The sequence below is a fragment of the Petromyzon marinus genome, chromosome 3 (genome assembly GCF_048934315.1).
Source record: "Petromyzon marinus isolate PM22_M1 ecotype Great Lakes invasive population chromosome 3, UKy_Petmar_22M1.pri1.0, whole genome shotgun sequence".
In the NCBI taxonomy this organism is placed as follows: Eukaryota; Metazoa; Chordata; class Hyperoartia; order Petromyzontiformes; family Petromyzontidae; genus Petromyzon; species Petromyzon marinus.
Window position 1 is genome coordinate 1,411,350 of NC_133669.1, and position 20,209 is coordinate 1,431,558.

General features: G+C 50.2%; 1 long non-coding RNA gene across 1 annotated transcript in view; it reads left to right on the plus strand.

Moving 5' to 3' along the window:
* Positions 1 to 6,345, plus strand: part of LOC116951146 (uncharacterized) — an 83,290-nt gene extending 76,945 nt beyond the window's left edge. The window contains exon 5 of the long non-coding RNA XR_012946081.1: positions 4,878 to 6,345. This is a non-coding gene — a long non-coding RNA (uncharacterized LOC116951146). The remainder of the gene's footprint in view (positions 1 to 4,877) is intronic.
* Positions 6,346 to 20,209: the final 13,864 nt, after the last annotated feature.

Sequence of the window (20,209 nt, forward strand, 5' to 3'; positions counted from 1 at the left end):
GGTGGGTGGGTAGGTTTGTGGGTGGGTGGGCAAGTGAGGACATTCTGTGGGAAAATTACCGGCGACGCGCAGAGTGATGAGCGTCTCGTTAGCGCGCATCACGGAGTGCGATCAAACACTTTGGCGGAGCGTGCGTCGTCATCCTCGTCATGGTCGTCATAGTCGTCATCGTTGTCATCGTTGTCGTCATAATCGTCGTCGTCATAATCGTCATCGTTGTCGTCATCGTTGTCGTCGTTATCGTCGTCATCGTCGTCGGCAGCGGTGCGTGTGGGAGCCGGGCGAGCGCCGGCGGCTCGTTCTGCCTCGCACAGACGCGCGGGCGCCGGCCCCCAGGAGCCCCCTCCCCCCATCAAATATTAATTAGAGCACGGGCCCCTCATGCGTATAACGAGCCCTAATTGCGACTCATTTGCATACGCAGGTAATCCGGCGATGGTCATTGCTCGGCCCATTCATCACAGCGACGCGGCCGACACGTGGAGGTTAGCGGCGCGTCCGGGCTTAACTCTTTGCCTTCCTTCCGAAAGAAAATCCCGCGTCAAATCCCAGCGGCGAGCACCGCGGGCGTGGATAGCGCTCCCTGAGGAGTTAAGAACCGGGTGGAGAGCCCCCCCCCCCCCGAGACCAGAAGCCTCTCTCTGTTTTAGTTTTTTTGTTTTCCCCCAGCGAGAACGAGGCCACGGAGCGTGCGACCGTGACCGGCCAGGCAGCTTCTCGTGAACAGAATCGGAGCTTTTATCCGTGGCTCTGCGTCGCGGGGCACTGTGTGTCTCGGGTTCAAACACGGCTCGTTTGACCCGGGTGCCTACTCATTTTGATATACTTTGCAAAGGATGTCCGGCTGATAATATGCACATAATCACAGTTGTCTACATTATTCTGCTTCGTAAATTAGTTACGTGTAGTTTTACAACAGAGAGTCAGGGGTTAAGAAACCGCCACTGGCATCGCCTTCTCTCGTCAATGTCGTCACGGACGATGGGGGACTATCACGGTCCACTTCACAGAAGCCGACCTGCTTCGGTAACTGCCTCGAGGAATGGTCGGGCGGCCGCAGGCAAAAGATTGAGCAGTCAGCGCGTCAACTGCCTCGACGGCCAGCGTCGCCAAATTAGAAATGAATGCTCCATTTGTCAACTCGAGGCACGAATTAGGCGCCTCTCGCTAATCCCGCTGATGAACCCGCGCGCGTCGCCGCCTCGTTTCAACCGGTGCCCGAGTCGCTGGCATCCCTCTCGGAGCGAACTTGGGATCGTGGTCACGGCCAAGCCGGCGTACGCCTCCTCGGGACGTCCCTCTGATGCGCGTCAACGTTTTAGTTTGTGAAAGGTTTCATTTCGTCCACGCTCGCCTCGCGTTCTGTTTAAGGCTCGAGTGGCGGGAACGCACGCACACGCGCACGTACATGCACACGCACGCACACGTACACGCACGCACACGCACACGTACACGCACACGCACACGCACACGTACACGCGCACGCATCCAGCATCGGCGTGCAATGCCTAACAACACAGAGCAATATCCATTTGAAATTGTTATCGGCCCCTTGCTCTGCCGAACCAATAACCTGGCACAATGATTGATGTTCGTATTAATGGATTCTGTTTAAGGGGGGGGGGGGTTGGGTGGGGGGATGGAAATCACAACGTAAAAAAAATGATGCAATTAATGCCCAGCAGTGGCTACGATGTCAGAACATCTGTTATGCAGTCGGATAATTACATCAATAACTGGTGAGATTATGGGTGAGCTGATAGCGCGTCAAATCAGTCAGTGGCCAGCCCTGCCAGGAGGACGCAGCGCAAGGGGCTGTGACTGCACCACGCGGACGGCAGCACTCAGCCTGGCTCACGGCAGCAGCAGCAGCAGCACAGGGCCCTGGCTCCAAAATAAACACCTCAATCCGCCCCCTCTACAGCGCCCGTCCAATCCCGAGTCGAACACCGAGATAGTTCTCCCTGCCTTCAAACTCCTCCATGGACTTGCCCCTGCCAACTACTCTGTCTTGTCTCACTACTCCCCTCCACGCACTCTCCTACCTCTCCACTCTCATCTCACTCTACTCTTCATGTGCTCTCAGCTCCAGCAAGCAAGAGCTTCTGCCGAAGCCCTCGGTTATCATTGGAGGTCGCTCCTTCTTCTCTGCTGCTCCACCAGTCTGGAATCCCTCATCTCTGGGCACCTACACTGCGGAGGCCCTTCCACTTTCAAGTCCAGACTCGAGACTCTCCGCATCGCTTCTGCCTGTGACTGATGTCTCTCTCTCTCTACAAAAGAGTCTTCAATCACATTTCCACCATTAAGTCTCAGTTCCCCGTCTGGCCTGTAAAATTCGATCCCTCGCTCCCTGTCCTAACGTTAAACCCTCTCACCGTGTGCGCGCACTCTCTCCAGATGGGTTCGCATTCTCCCATTCCTGCAACGACTCGAAGTGCGGTCACGTGCCGACGCCGCGTGCACTCAAATCGCAGCCTTATTTGGGTGAGGGCCCATTGGACGTGCTGCGGTTTGCACTTTCCGTCTGCTGTGCTGAAGGAGGGCCATCGCCTGAAACATCGTTACATACAACGGGCTTTTTTTTTTTTTTTAAAACGTACGACGCGATATGAACGTGCTTAACACAAGCGTCGTGACCTTGAGGATTACGATTCGCCCCACTTTTGAGGACGCGATCGCCGCGTCGGCTGGTCTCACGCGAGCGAATTGAGTGCGATGGGCGGCACGGCCCAGGGTTGTGCAGGTTGTGTAGTCGTCCTGGAGTGCTCTACGCTTCCTGCTCGCGCAGCCCACTTCCTTACCCTTGCTCAGGCCTATGCTGGGGTTTCTATTTTTTTTTGTACGTGTGTGGCGCATTGGGAAGCGCACTGCGCTACTGAGCTTGGTGACCCTCGTTCGATTCCCGCTCAACGTCCAACACCAGCGCCTCCAAGTCGTTGGCTTGTGTGCAAAATCTGGCGCGTTGTAAATGTCATTATTATGATCTGTACCGGTGCTGGGCCTCACCTAGGTCGACTCGGCCTCAAACGAGTACCTGGTGCGGTGTGTAAACATCGCCACTCGGGAGACAAAGGCGGCCGGGCGTGGTTCTGGCCACGCACCCCCTCGTGTGCCGTGCCGGCCTTCACAGGTGCTGCTCTCTAACAGCACTTGCCCCTACAGCCTGTTACAGGCTACACGGGGGATCTTTGTCGCGCGTAACACACATAACGGTAGTTTGCTTTCGCAGCTCCGCGAGGTTTGAAGCGGCTTCATTTTCGGTGAGTCTGGCATCGCACCGAAGCGCCGGAGTGGGGTGCGAAGTTCCCGAGTGGGGGGGGGGAGGGGCGGTTCGCGGCCGGCGTCGTCTCCGCGGGGCTGTCGAGACGGCAGCTGTGGAGAACGCACGCCAGCAAACGAGAATACCGATCACGCGCATTGTGCATCTCTCGCTATTCATTATTTTTACTTCATTCGTTAATCGGACACCGCTGGCAGCGGTAGAGATAAGGTCCCGTAATGAATTAGAGTTAAACTATTGGGGGGGGGGGAGGGGGGGGTGAGGGACGACATTAGCGGGCCAATGATGCGAGCGAAAAAAATCTCGTCGAGTCACAGAGTCGGGATGCGCGCTGTGGGCACGCCTCGCCCGTTTCCCCAGCGGGCAGAGCGAGAGCATGGCGGTGCCACATTGGATCTACTCCCAGCAGTTACAGCCCCTTCGTCAATCACTGCTGCTGGACGACGGCCTGCCCACTCCGTGTCAGTCATACTTCAATCACGCTGCTCCATGCGGACTCATGAGGGGGTGGCCATGACCGCATCAGACATCGCTCGCCACTGATGGGTGACTACGGCTGGGAGGCGAACTGGGATCAGTGATTTCAGAGGGCAGTCCTCTCATCAATTGCACCGCTCCTACCCCCACCCCCAATAAACAGTCATCAGTAAGAGAGTACATTTTGCCTATTGCTGCTGATGGAAATATAATTTCGCGCATTTCACGAAACACTGGATGGAGAGGATGATTCACCAAGATGAGAATCCATTGTAAGTGTATGTATGGACAACTTACAAAATACATCTTTTACGTTGGACAATCCCCAAAAACATTTAACAATATATTTTTTTGTTCTCCCAAGTACGTTTGGGCAATAAAAAGAGATGACATCGGCCATTCGTTCTCATTGTGTTGCAGTCCGGTTGGCGCCATCGGCTGCAAACTTAGAGGAGCCGCGCGCTGCCATCTGGAAATACGCACAACCCCAATCCCACGGCGCGCTTGCTGCTGATGCTGCTAATGCGGCTTGCTGCTGATGCTGCTGCTTGCTGATGCTGCTGCTTGCTGATGCTGCTGCTGCTTACTGCTGATGCTGCTGATGCTGCTGCTTGCTGCTGATGCTGCTAATGCGGCTTGCTGCTGATGCTGCTGCTTGCTGATGCTGCTGCTTACTGCTGCTTGCTGATGATGCTGCTAATGCGGCTTGCTGCTGCTGCTTGCTGGTGGTGGTGGTGTTGAGAATGGCCTCCACTACAAGGGAGCTCTTTAGAGGGTGTTTTTGGCCTCCTCTTCCACGTGGACTAAATGTGTAGTACGACATGGGGTGAGGGGGGTACTCACACTTTACCTCACCACACGTGACCAGCCGATCGACTAACTGTGGTGAACACGTGTACTGCTGATCGGGCAGAGGGTGCAGGAGGGGGTATTTAAAAAAAGAAGCTTGCGCTGTAGTTGCTACAAACAAGCTTTGTAGCAGGCACGTAACAACGTATCCCTTCACCGATTTAGGATCGCGGTCAGATTCAACAACGTCAATTTTTTTTCTCTCGCCCTTCGCGTCACCTCATTGGTTGTGTTTCTGGCGTGTCAAGATAAGCTCCGTGTCTTGCAGAGTGGCATGCGAACATCTCAACGAAGCAATCGCGCAATTCCGCGCGGGCGTCGTGAGCACGAGGTCGGGTCGTCATCGACGAATCGTCGCGTTGCGTGGCCCCGGGGCTGAGCGGCGTCTGCAAGCAGCTGACTGGGAGACGCTGCCCCCCCTCCCCCCCCCGGGGGGTGCTGTGTGTGTGGGTGTGTGTCTGTGTGGGTGTGTGTGGCCTCAGGGTGCACATAGCCTGGCACAAGCGTCGTGGTGACGTCACCGCCACTTAGTGGCGAATGGCGGTTGTTGTTGTTGTTGGGTGTGTGTGACTGTGTGTGACTGTGTGCATGTGTGTGTGTGTGTGACTGTGTGCATGTGTGTGTGTGACTGTGTCTGTGTGGGTGTGTGTGACTGTGTGTGACTGCATGTGTCTGTGTGTGTTACTCTGTGAGTGTGTCTGTGTGTGGGTGTGTGTGACTGTGTGACTGTGCCTTAAGATCACTCGGCCTTAAGATTCACTCGGCCTTAAGATTTACATTGAACTGCCCATATAGGACTCACCACTGTGATCTCTACATTGGGACAAACTTAACATCTCTTAATGTTCGACGGCTTGTGCACCAGATCTTATTTATTCACGATGTACTTACAAAAAAATCCGCAGACTACCTGCTGGATCTCCTCTCTGTTTCAAAGGACAAATTTGACCTCAGGTCTTCGCTCATTTACCAGCTTCACATTCCCTATTGCCGTACAAAAACTGGAGGAAGGGTCTTTGCTATTGATGCCCCCAGGGTCTGGAATGCTATTCCCAATAAACTGCAACTTGAATCGCTACCAATGAGATCTTCTCTCACAACTGCTCTAGAGGAGTTGTACACCCCTAGCTGCCACTGCTATTCATTGGCGTAAAATAAAATAAAATGTTTCGCTCCGGATGACACTGTAAAGTATTATCTGTATTTTGATTTAGAGTGTTGTTCTTAAAGGTGCATTGAAAAAATTGATACTCCGACTGATGCTTCTGTTGTTGTGGAGTAACTCATGCAGCCAGCTATGGCTCTAGGATTTGGTGTTACATGTTATTTATGTAGTTTATTGTAAAAATTCGGTCACAGTCCCTGTGATCACTGTTACGTTTCAATTAGGGCTTTATTTTTTTGGTGATTTCGAAAACGTTTTTTTTGTTTGGACATGTTTGTTTTGTTGTAGTACGGAGTTAGACTGATGGCCTTAATCTAAGTTTTCTTGTGGTTGTTGTTGTTGTTTGACTTGCATCCCACTGGGATTTTTTGCACACAGCGTTGGTGTACGGTGCTTTTTTCAGGAATATTTTGCTGTTTTTTCATGGATTTTCTGTTTGCACAGTCACATAGTCACTTTAATATGTTTTTCTTGTTCGTGTTTTTGTTTTGTTTGTTGTGGTTGCACCCGATTCAAGAGCCGAATGGCTCACAGGGCTATACCAAAATAAATAAGCTGAAATAAACTGAAACTGAATGTGTGGGTGTGTGTGACTGTTTGCGTCTGTGTGGGTGTGTGTGACTGTGTACGTGTGTCTGTTTTTGTGTGCGTGTGTCTGTGTGGGTGTGTGTGACTGTGTGCGTGTGTCTGTGTGTGTGACTGTGTGCGTGTGTCTGTGTGTGACTGTGTGCGTGTGTGCGTGTGTCTGTGTGGGTGTGTGTGACTGCACTGTGGTTTCTCACGCGACTGTTAGTGTCTCATTAAAACGGGATGCACATTATTTACAGTGATGTGAAGACAATAGCCATTTAATGACGCATATCGCGCGACGAGTTAAACTTTGCATGCAAAGTGCGCACGAGAGCCGCCGGTACCATTCTGTGTGATTTTTTTGTTTTTGTCAAATAGTTTTCTAGATTAACGGTGCCCGGTTCTGACAATCACGCAGAAATCAAGGTGGGCTCGCTCTAATGCACGGTTAGTCCGCGGCAACACTGGCTGCATTTTCCCAATCAAATGTCGCCCCTGTCGCACCTCGTTCCCGTGCATATATTCAGCGGCCCTTGTGCGAGGCGCTGGGTCGCCAATCAGCCGTTGTTTTCACAGGCGGCGTTGATTATAAAAGAGCGCGCGCGACACTGCGCGCGCGCCCGTGGCTGCAAACACAAACGTAAAACTCGAGCACCGAATAATAAAAAAAAACATTCTGCCAACAATAGCGTTTGTGGCGTAACCTATTTCTCTGCTGCGGCACGCATGGGTTTATAATAATTACCGCCATTGTTGTTCTGTTCTTACGTGGCGTGCCCGCACGCGTTTATCTTGAAATGATATTCAGATGACTGCGGAGGTCTTTGTTGTTGTGTTCTTACCCGAGCATACATCACCACGTGTGTTTAAAGGTGATGGTCAGACATCTCAGATTGTATTGTTTTTTTTAGCACCGCGTGTGTGCCAGATACACAGTTAGCCTGGAGGCACATTTTCAATCAAAACAACAGCTCCGTGGTGAGTGGTTAACTGATGTACAGTTATTTAAATGCGCCCACAGTAGCCCCGTGCTACCGAAATAAAGATTTGTTTTCATTTCATTTTTATTTCCTAAAGCTGGACCACAATTTTCATTCGGAGGCGCGAGGAGGTTCTCAGGAATGATGGCACTCGCTGGCAGCTGAGGATTGCAGGCACACTTTGCCGCGATATTTATTTTCATCAAAGCGCTCCCCTGTCCCTCCACACTGGCCTGGGGTCTCGTCCAGAGGCCAGGGGTCACGTGGCCGTCTCACGGCGATGACTCTTCACCAGCTGAAGAACCGTGATCGTTTCTCCCAGCACTTCATTAAGCCCGTCCGTTGATAGCCAAAAAAATGATCTGCTCGGACGCAAACATTATATACTTTAATTCCACCCCTCGGCCCCCAGCTTCACAATATAATCACGTCAAATCTACAGCAGGGCATGCAGACGAGTGCAGCACACCCGGTGTGTGGATAATACATTAAATAACCATTGGCGTCGTTGTGGAAAGAACCAACATAGATAAACAATGTAGGCCTTTCATATACTTGTTTAGCCATGTAAAAAAAGTGATTTTACACAACCTGGCCTGGCCCCATGGCCTTCTGGGAGTGCCGAATATCAGCATCATTGAGTCAGTTCAAGCAAACTTGTAATGGAACTTGCATTGGTTCAGAGGTCACTTTGAAGGGATGTCAGAATAATTTCCGCGATATCAGCTCCATGGTCCGTTGTCTAACCCGGCGTGATGCGAGAGTTTGCAAGGGACGCTTTGTGCCGGTCGTGGAATGGCATCGATTGTACATCGGCGTAGAAAATTGGGAGAAAAGTCAAAATTGTCCTCCATCAGGAGAGGTAATTGAAGGGTCCTATTTTTTCAATCCCATTACACATCACGTCCAATCCAATAGTTATATCACACTCGGTTCACTATGCAGTTACGGCACCAATGAAGAACGTTTTAGGAGTAGCCGCACTTTGCCCGCTCATCTACATACACGGGAACAATCGCGTGGATTGGAAATCGTTCACGTTGAACGATAAGCTTATCCTCCTTCAATTCCGTAACAAGGTTACGTCGACTCCGCTTGGCACGCGCGCTCTCCTGCCAGAGAGTGGCTCACGCCGCGCTGCTCACCGCGACGCCGGTTCCCGAAGGAGCATGCCGATCGTACATCACCCTAACGATGCTTCACGGCGCCACACATTTGATGGCTCATTACTTTAAAAAATCATCCCGAGCATAAGTGGCAACTTGTACCCCTCCCTCCTCACGCCCGCGTAGCCCATTACGGATCTTTGCAGGGGCGCGGGCAACGGGTCCGTCCGCGTTCTCCCGTTTCTGTCACCGCCGACGGCAAATGGCGACGGTCTCTCTCGGCGGGGGCGCCCGGGCAGTCAGATTTATTCATGAGCGTTTGCGGCCTTCCGAGCCATTAAATACACCCCCGCAACGGACTAAAACTTCACGCGACGAATGACGCCGTCTTGCGTTGCTACGCGCTCCGTTCGTGACGGGCGCGTCCCTGGCGAACGCCAATACAGTGCCCGCGTGTCTACGCTTCGTGCGCCGCCGCTGCTGCCGTGCGCGCGATGTTCCTTTGGCTCCCGCTCGTCGATTTGTTTTGGTCGCTAGAAATTCGAGGTCAAGAGGTCATCGTCGCGGTCAACGCTGTTGACGCTCGTGCGTGTCACCCTTGCCCGCGGCTTCCTTCCCTGGGCCAGGCCCCACAACTGTTGCACGGATATGACACGTGATCTCCAAGGTCAGCCCGCTCGAGTCTCTTCAGAAGCACCATCTATCTGGCTTTTGTGTCTCTTCCTTGTTGCACACTCGACATGTCTTCCCAGGACCACTGCTATTGCATAGTCGTCATCGTCGTCAACTGGCTTTAGGTCTTCCCAGATCTTGATGACCACTCCAATGTCAGTCTCCAAACTTTCCGTTCTGCATGAATCAACAACCTCCCTTTCCTGCTTACGTCTAAGACACGTTCTCTGCACATGCTGTTCCCAACAAGGAAGTTGCTTACCTCAACTTGCCATGGAGTGAACCACGACCTCGTGCATGCCCCTGTATTTAAAGTCCAGAATCGTGTACAGCGTTCCAGTTGGTTTGTCACTTCGAGGCTTGATCGCTCTTACGCCTGGTCCTGTGCGGTTTGACGTGGCCACGGGCAACGTTATCCTACAGGGCCGGAGGCGCTCAGTTCCCCACGGCCCTCGCTGAGTCTCGACAGCCACGGGATCGCTGTTTACGCTGCACCCACGGTGACTGACGCAGATCTCTGACGCGTAACATTGAGGCGTGTTTACTGGAAAACTCGAGCGAATGTTGTTGACGGAAGTCCGGTGCCACCGTTTCATTTTCCCACGCACGTTGACACGAACGTTGATTGGAACCTTCTAAATGCGCATGTGCTGCGGGGCAAATAGTCGTCTCGGTGCCGAGTCAGATGCCAGCGAGCAAGCAGTCGCAGCTGGCTGGGGTCTAACTCGAGTGCAGAGTAGAACTCTGCTTCCCCGGGTGTCACCTGTAACCCGACCCACCCAGCCACAGGGGACTGCGTTGCTTGGCGCGAGCACCGCCAGCCCCTCCACGCGGCGTGTGGCTCCCATTCAGCAGGCGACGCTCAGCGCCACGGCTGCGCTACGAACCCGGCTATGACCCGAGCTGGATTCCCAACATCGGTGAAGATTATCAGGTCGAGCCAGCCCGGTGTGATGTGTAAACATCGCCACTGGGGAGACAAAGGCGGCCGGGCGTGGTGCTAGCCACCCATCCCCTTAATCTCACCACACCAGCAACTCACCTTACACTCACCACACCAACAACTCGCTTTACTCTCACCACACCAACAACTCACTTTACTCTCACCACACCAACAACTCACCTTACTCTCACCACACCAGTAACTCGCCTTACTCTCACCACACCAACAACTGACCTTACTCTCACCACACCAACAACTCACCTTACTCTCACCACACCAGCAACTCACCTTTCTCTCACCATACCAGTAACTCACCTTACTCTCACCACACCAGCAACTCACCTTACTCTCACCACACCAGAAGCTCACCTTACTCTCACCACACCAACAACTCACCTTACTCTCACAACACCAACAACTCACCTTACTCTCACCACACCAACAACTCACCTTACTCTCACCACACCAGTAACTCACCTTACTCTCACCACACCAACAACTCACCTTACTCTCACCACACCAGAAGCTCACCTTACTCTCACCACACCAACAACTCACCTTACTCTCACAACACCAACAACTCACCTTACTCTCACCACACCAGCAACTCACCTTACTCTCACCACACCAACAACTCGCTTTACTCTCACCACACCAACAACTCACTTTACTCTCACCACACCAACAACTCGCCTTACTCACCACACCAACAACTCGCTTTACTCTCACCACACCAACAACTCACCTTACTCACCACACCAACAACTCACCTTACTCTCACCACACCAACAACTCACCTTACTCTCACCACACCAGCAACTCACCTTACTCTCACCACACCAACAACTCACCTTACTCTCACCACACCAACAACTCACCTTACTCTCACCACACCAACAACTCACCTTACTCTCACCACACCAACAACTCACCTTACTCTCACAACACAATCACAGTAATTAATCACATTAATCTACAGATCAAAATAGCAGTGACCACACCGAGCTCTTTTAACAACGACAAGAAGAACAACAAAAAACGTGCATAAATATTTTTTTTGTAAAAACACACGCAAAGATGTGCCAGCATTGCGTGTACAATACCCCTCGCCTCGGCCTTATCCACACCACCAGCTCAACAAGAACTGCGCGCGAAGCGTTGAGAACCACGCGACTCGTCTCAACGAGCGGGCAGCAGCAGCAGCGACAGAGGGAGAGGCGCCGCGCGCGTTCGCAACTCTCCAGAAGTGTCCGCGCGTGTCCCCCCCACCACCACTCACCGTACGTAGGCACCCGCAGCGCTAATCACTGACGTGCGGCATCATTAATGCCTCGCTGCGGGTGGGTGGGGAGGCAGGCAGCTTCCAGCCTGAAGCCAGCGCCGTTGCTCGGCTCGCTTTTCTTTTCAGTCGACCTCGTGTAGAATTACACGTGTTTTGGGAAGGACGGTAATCGTGAATTTATTGTGCTCGCCCCGGTTTCTTTGTGCAACATAAAATAACGCTCCGCACGCTCCGCGTGAATGCCCACAGGTGTGTTCGCGTGATTCAAGGCGCCCTCCCAGACCGCACTGCCTACAGGTGCGGTGAGCAGAGAGCGGAGAGAAAGGGTCCTCGCGGAAACGAAGCCGCTCATGTGTTTCAATTAAAGTAAAATAAAATTAATCTTCATTCCCAGCAGGGGCAGGTGTAGGGAAGTGTGGTGGCTGCAGTTGCCAGCCAGCCGGGCCACTCTTTGGTATGGCCAACGGCACCTGGGCTGGCGCCAAAGCGACCAACTTTAATTGCCGAGCACACTGTGCCACGTGTATGTGATGAGGGTTATCTAGGCTCACCAACGCCACAGCAATCATCGTCATTGTTGTCGCCATCAGCGCGATTACTGCCATTATTGTGTCCACCGTGATCATCGTCATAATCGCCACCACCACGGCTGTCTTCACCACCAGCCCAACATGAATGTTACCTTCGTTATCAACACTGCCAACATCAGCAGTTTCATTAACACCGTCATATTCATCTCCTCCACCGCTTTCATCATTGCTGTCAATACCATAATCATCACGATCAGCACCATCACCATTAATGAGCGTTAACAACACTGCCACCACCATCATTACCACCACCATCGTCATCACTACTACCGATATCATCATTATCACTATCTTGACCATTATCTTTCTTATCATCACCACTAACAATATCACAATGACCATCATTGCCATTATATTCACACTGTTTTGGGTCACCTTTCAATAGCAAACGTCTGCTTTCAAATACCTTGTAAATGTCACATGTCTATCCATCAGAAACTAGCTCACACGAATACCTGATATTATTTCTCTACATCTCATCAATGTGTTATACGACATCGTCTAATGTCTTCTTAGATGTAAACCACTCTAGCACTCAACTATTCTGCTTCTATAAACACTTCTGCGATATTCAAACCGAGGTTTGGACTAAGCCAACAAGTAAATGGGGATGTCTTCCACAAGCTGGGTTACCATACACTTGGCCCAACGAAACTTCTTTGGCAGTGTTATTATAAAGTTGACACCGGGAAGAAAAACCGTATGCATGCATGGCAGCAGCACGACCGCAGGCCGCGATGAGAGCGTGGAAATTATAACATTTACATCAGAATTCAAAACTCAAAAAGAAAGACACGTGGAATGTCAAATGAAATGAAATATCGATGTTATTATAATTATTATTCGTGCATTTTTTGTAAGTGATGCGATTGTTGTATTGCAACATGTCAAACGGCTCCATGTACAGCACAACGCTGCCCTCAGTGTTCTTGTTTTTGCTGTATTAACCAGGTGTCTGTGACATAACCAGATGTCTATGACGTAACTATGTGTATATGGCGTAACCAAGTCCCCATCGAAAATTAGCACTTATTGTCAAGTGGGTTTTACCTGTGCCAAAATAAAACCTACTGAGAGTGAGTTAATCTCCTTCGGATCGCGTTCTCTCTCTGCATGCTGTTACACCATATCGCCATCGCCACCACCAGCCTCATTCAACAATTCCATTTTGCGAAAACTCCTGATTATAGTTTGTGAGTGCTCGCTGCTCTGCAATACATATATATCTAGTCACTTTCAAATAAATGTCATGACCCCCAGCATGACTGCTCACCCCCCCCCCCCACTCCCTGCGTGACTGTGTGGTGCAATCTCATTCTTACATCCACGTGGATTGTGTGCGATGAGGCCTTGGGCCTTAGTGCCATGGTGACTGCACGATTCCACTTAATGCAGGAGCCCTGCAAACACGCCGGGACTCTCCGTGTCCCGGCGTCCCTCCCCGCGTCGTCGCCACCACCGCCGCAAGACTCCGGGCAACACGCGACTCCCGTGTGCCTCCGCGCGTCGTCACGAGTCTCGCGCATGTCCCCGGCAGCGACGAGAAGCGTGCGTGTAATTACGGTGTTATTTGTAAAGTATATCCCTCGTAAGACAAAAAGCTCTTTCATTTTCAGAGACTGCAATAACAATATCACACGTGGACAGACAGCTCCTGAGCCTTGCGCACACACGCGCGCGCGGGCGCGCGCCACGCATCCCGACACGTGGACTTGTGTACGTGATTATGTGCACGCAGCGCACTTAAACGCGGTTAATATGCTGTGGGAGAATTGGCCGCTCTGAAGCCGAGTTGGCATGTTCGGTTCATACGCGACACTGAGGCACAATCGCAGCGTGTCAAATCCATACACACAGTGCGTCAACGTAGCTCTGCATTGGGGCTTAAGTACGAGACACGGAACGATTGATTCATCATTTTAAATCACTTCTTGCATTTACAATTTGGGCTGGTAAGAATCTGATATTTACAATGCATCTTACGAAATGCAAGTTATGTGAAAATGTAAAGTTAAGGAAAATGGATAAAATTATACAAAACGAGACGGATAAGGTAGACCACACGGACGAGACATAAGCAATGAGACAAACTGACGACCGTTCTTGGATTGCATTCTCACCATAAATTGTGACAATTCATTGAATTGTGAGGCAGGTGAATTGTACCTCGTTAATAACTAGCACGTCCATATGCTGTATTCATACTCAAAACTTGTTTTATTTACTTTAAAGGCAAGGCAATGTGATCAGCACTGAATTCACCAAACGATGATCCTCTGCTAAACACCACTGATGGTGATTGTGATGGTAGTCGTGATTACTGGCCTTATAAGCCGCTTGCCCAGAGCCAACTCATGCAGGCATTGCAATAATACAATTACTGTAGTAGTAATTATAACAATGCCCTTTATTTACCAAGGAGAGGCGTCGCAATAAGTCTCGAGACATTTTCAGGGATGTCCTGCATTGAGATGTTTGACAAACTCTGTGTTTGAACGTGTGGCACGTGAGAGAAAAAGAAACGGAGCATCCACCTGGTCAAAATTCACATCAGGGGCTTACCCTCAAAACGCCACGTGGTGAGATTCAACCCATCGCTGCACTGCCATCTGCTATCCACCTCGCAGACCAAGCCGACAACAGCTGGTATTCCCAAGCAGTCTCCCGTGTGAATGTTAGCCAGGCTAAATTCCTGCTTCGCTTGCGAGCTCTGATGAGATGGGCACATTCGAGGTGATTTGTTTACACGCATTATTTGTGTATTTTAAAATTGTAATCCCAGAAGTGGCTTTAGATCTCGCAGTTCCTGCCCATTGCGTATAGGACAGGGAACATTTGCTGTCATTAGAGCTGCACATCATGCAACATCAACCAATCTATAGCTGACTAGGCATGGACAAGTCCTCATCTCGTATGCGGATGTCCTGCATTGTAACCCCAAACTAGAGTGGCACGTCTATGTAGGCTGCTCGCAGTAAATTGGATGGGATCAATGAGAAAACACCCCTACACAACATGGTAAAATCCATAGCTAATTAGCGACATGTGCCCGACTTCATAGGGAGTGCTGGCGCGAGTGGGTGTGCAGCTCAGGGCATTGATTATGGACCGATGGGGACGGTACTATCTTTCGGGCAGATTCTCTGATTGACAAAAATCCATGCTTCGCTCAACATAATACAGTGACTCTGAAAATGACTGGGCCAGATTCGGCGGGCTGGATTTGCAAGCTGCTTTAACTGCGACATTCACGTCTGTACCAGCGGAACTGTTTTATTCTGACAACTGAAATGTAGTGATGTTTGGTACATATTTTGCAATGACCATGTCATGAGCAAATCGGAGGTTGGTAATAGTTTGGCCGTGTATATGCATTGCGCTTATTTCTCCAGTTCAAATAAAGTTTACAATGCAGTCATTCCTTTGGAAATAAAGTTCAGTATTCACAAGAGACTGGAAAGATGATACCATCGGTGGGACCATTTGGCGTTTAATTATTAAATTGTATCTGGACCTTTGAACGTCTTAATCCTCGTAAATAGTACAGGGTAAATGCCTTCAAAGAGAAACTTATCAAACGAGGAAACAAGATAAGCGAAGCTCACGGGTCTGGTAAACACCACCTTCCATTCGTGGGGAACAACCCTAAGCGCAGGGAACCATGGACCAGAGAGGAACACCCGGCGACGCGGGAGGGCATCGAAGTGTTTGGAGCAAGATGGGGCCCAGTGATGTAGCGAACGCTGCCCTCCCGATCTGCTTGTGAACGTTTTCTTCCGTAGACCCCCATGACGTTCTCTGAACAATGCAGGGACGTTGCGCTCAGATTTCGGCGGTCACACCGGCCCACCTGATGGTAGTCGTTGTCGCGCGCTCGCCACTTGTTGAAGAGGTTCACGGTTCGAATGCGGCGGCCACCCTGGTTAATACTGCGGTGTGTTAATTAACGAGACAATGCATACTACGCGCCGTCTGCTTCAGAGTGGACCGTTAATGATCCCGTGACGTCGTTTACAAGAGGAGGCCATTGGGTGCCGGCGTCAAGGTCCAAACTTTGCCAAATATAAAAAATACCCGCAAATTATGCTATTAGAATCTACATAACAGTTGTTGCGATATCTTGGCAGGAACCCTCCTGAAAAAGCGTCATGAGACTCGATGAGGCTTTCATGGGTACGCAATCGTAAGAATATAAATAGAAATGTTAAAACAGTTTTAACCAACTTTAATGTAAACCCTGTTTGTCTGGCAAACCTTGTGAGGAACTTGCCAAGCAAAGGGGAGGTGTTGCCAAATCTCAGGAAATCCTTCGCGATGCCTCAGCCATTGTGAAGCCCCCTTGGGTGATATGCGCGGGGCCCGTTATGAGAGCGGGATTGTTCGTTTGTAATATTTCACTTGCAACTCTTTAGGGCCTTAAAATCTTAATGCCTGCTACCTAATCCTCGAACAACAAGCATGCCTCGTTAGCAAACAGGCGCAGACGGATAGACAGATGTACAGAAAGAAATAATATCGAGACGTGAGAATACACCGAAGTAAAAACAAGCATGTGCGTGCAAATGCCTGCGAATTGATGTAGATGCAGGCGGGCGATGTTGATTTGGCAACAATCGGCGCTTTTACTAGCGTACACATGGAAAGCATTGGGCGAAAGTAAACAAAAGTCATAATTAAAGCGACGTCGAAATAGCGTGGGACTCATTTTCTTTGGGTCTTTCGGTAAAGTCACGTACGAATATGAATTCCTGCAGTCACGAAAGCTTTAAGTCAAGATTTAGCGTGGGACCTATTGTATCATTGGCGCCGCTCGTGTTTCAGGGTGCGTGACCGGTGACGTCACGCCGACAAGCTGCGTCCACGCGCGCGCGCGCCTCGCCGCACTCTGCCAAGCACCCAGATGCGAGGGGTTCGTTCAGACTGAGAGCTCCGCACCCGTGGAGCGTGCTGCGTCAACGTGGAAGGGGCAACACGACGGACACTCCAAAAAAAACCACGAACGCTTTCGCGCAAAGTCGCCGGTGAACGCACGCGGGATACATTTGCTGTGCATATGCGACGGTGTTTCGATAAGTACAGTAACGTGTAGAGGGTAAAGGCGAAGCCCTGCAATTCCTTGGTCACGCCACTGCTGGCGGAAGGGCCCCCGCTGGCGGAAGGGCCCCCGCTAGAGGAAGCCCTAGAGAGCCCCTTTTAAAACGATTTTGGCCTCCTCTTCCACGCTTGCGAGGTAGTCGGAGTACCCACACTTTATCAATAAAGTTATTTTTTTCTGTAAAATGATAGTTTTTTATGGCATAGTGAGTGGAATATGAACCTGGTACTTACGTGCAACCCCCCCCCCCCCCCCCCCACACACATTTTATAGCTGTCTCTGGCAGAGGATCAGTTTCATGAAACCAAAGATGGTTACATCCTTGCACAGGTGCACATTGAAAGATCAGCGAGTGGTGCCCCAATGTTGTCTTGGCCCCTGTGGGTGTGAAGTCAAGTGGAATGGACACATACGTGGTGACAGCCGTGTGGTTCATCGCAACATTTACAAATAAATTCAATGGCTGCAATCAGATTTTGAGCAAAGCTAAATCTGGACATGACTATCAACGGTCACGTCCCATCCACTTTGCAGTGCTACTGAGATGTCACTGACCGGCGGAGTGAGATGCATTTTAAGTCTGTTAACTGACTGAAACACCGTCATATAAGCTCGGGCAGGTGTAGGCGACTTGCGGCTGGGGAGCCGCATGCAGCTCTTTAAGAGCTGCTTGGTGACATTACTTACTAAGCACCATCGTCTCGTATTCACGTGCATTGCGAATCTTGAAATATCGATTTTTTTTTTGTTACCAAATTCGAAAACAAATGTCTCTTGTTATTTTGGTTGCGGACCCTTGAGATAGGGGATGCTGCGGCCAGCACACTGGACTCGCAACCCAGAGGTCGCCGATTCGACCTCCCGGCACGCCAGTTGTTCACAAAGGGCAAGTTTCTCGGCTCTGTCCACCGAGCAGTATAAATAGATGCATCACAGTTAGCCTGTAGCATATGTTATGAAGGGGCCCTAAATAATAATAATAATTAAACACATCTTAAAACACATAAATGTTTTTCTTGCATAGTAAATTAATGGTATGTTTTCATTTGCAATTTCGCAAGATAATACGACAAATCGCTAACCTTAAACACCCAGTCGTTCATAAAAGTTGTAGGCAGTATAGTACTATAGTAATAGAGCAAGTGCAGAATAACTGAACCGGAATTGATAGCTTGGAAGCATTTAGCGCGGGGCCCCTGAAAGTGCGCGGCCCATAGCAACATATGTAGCTACTTTTGCTACGAGGATAATCCGGCACTGGCCACGTGGGTTGGCGAAAGGCGTGGGTCCTCCCGCTTCTTCAAAGTGGTCAAACTAGAGTGGAAGCGTAGGCCAAATACCCTGTAGAGGGGCTCCCTAACGCTCCCTCTAGTGGAGGGCCTTCCGTCAGCAGTGGCGTGAGCGAGCAATTGCATAGCTGCACCTTTACCCCATAAGCCAAATGCAGTCACTGCTCGACTCCTTTTCGTTGGTTACATAAAACACTCTCAGTGGAATTTCAGTTGAATTTGTCATTTATAAGAGAACCATGGGGAAATCGGTTTGCCTAAGCTGTTTAATACAACACAGTCACTGACATCGGAGTCTCGGGGTCTCGGAGACTTGCTCATGGCCATAGCTGGTGTGATAATGATTCTCCCCCTCTGGGCATATGATGAATTGTCCAGATGTGTGTTTACAATTCAATTCAATAATTTATTTGACATTGTAGTGCTTGCGGAATGTCTAGCTGTTGCCGGGTTTCACGAAGCAGTCACGCGGCACATATACGAGCTGCAAATAATCGATTCATACGGAAACAATGTGATGCGTATATCATGAGTAGCATATCGTGATGCAATTGAATTAAAATCGGCTATTGCACTCACGATTCATGCTGCAAACTGTGGACATAGGAATCTACTATTTCAGTAAATTATATGCCAAGTTTCCATATACGCTGATGGAACGAAAAGCAATTACAAATGAGCCAAAATAAAATGAGAAACAGTCCATTTAATCAAACCTCCAGGGGGTTGCTTTGCTTCGTGCCTAATCCTGAGTGTGAAGATTTGATTTCAATCGTCGATGGATTACTGCAACCTCAGTCGTGACCATGTCTAACCAAACAGGATGTTGATAATGCGGTCCTGCGCTTCTGCCGTGGACGAACTTGACACTTCACACTAAGTGGGCCCACTGTAAACTCAGCGGAACTGAGGCTTGACTCATGGCGCTTGACTCAAAGTCAGCGGTCAAGACCGATGTTATTGTTTGCTACGATGACAGTCTCAAATATCCAGACTCCAGACATCGGCAATGTGTCATTATGTCTGAACCCTCCACATGCATGCGTTTACCAGAGGACCCTCATCATCCAAGTGTCAATGAGTTACTTTTATAGGGTTCTTAACGACAGCGATTTGTGTGTGTGTTTAGAATTCACGTGAACGATGAGTACATTTCATAATGCATGCCTAACCCTCACTCCGGGCGTTCTTTAAAGTCGTTTTGTAGCCTTCGCGTGCCTTCGGATAAAATAGTCATATTACATTCCACAAAACAGTATTGAATCCTATGCAGTATGATGCTCATTTGGACGTGTACAAACGCTGCACTAGTTCCAGCCGATAGCTTTTTGCGGCGTTTAAAATATAAATGTGTATACACGGCATATGGATCCAATCCCAGACTCGTGTGGGATGGATACAGAATCCGGACAGGTATGGGAATCTAACTCAGAGTCAGGGTTGCGGGTCAATGCTACTCCATGCCACACCACACAAGGAAAGGACAAGACATCCAGTTACGAGACACCGCACCTGAGTCTGTCGTTGAGTCTAATTAAAGAAAAAATAATTTTATATATAGAACGAATCGCAGACACTGGCCTTTTTTTAGTGTCGTGGTTTTGTTGTTATTGATAGAGCCGAGGCAGCAGCAGTCTGTGCGAGCGATTTCTATTTATAGGCGACAGAGCTCTCTCTCTCTCGCTCTCTCTGAACCAGACGCTTTCCAGAATCGCACAGAGGCCACCACCACCACCATCACGCGGCTCTGTGCACAGTCCACGGCGCCGCCTCGGGAGCCTCCCACGCATCGCGCGGTGAGCGAGGAGGTTGACGGGGGACGAGCCCAGCGGTGGTGTTGGTGGTGGGGTAAGGGAGTGGGGGGTGGGTGGGTGAGGCGGACGGGCGCTGTGGTCCCACCCGCTGATG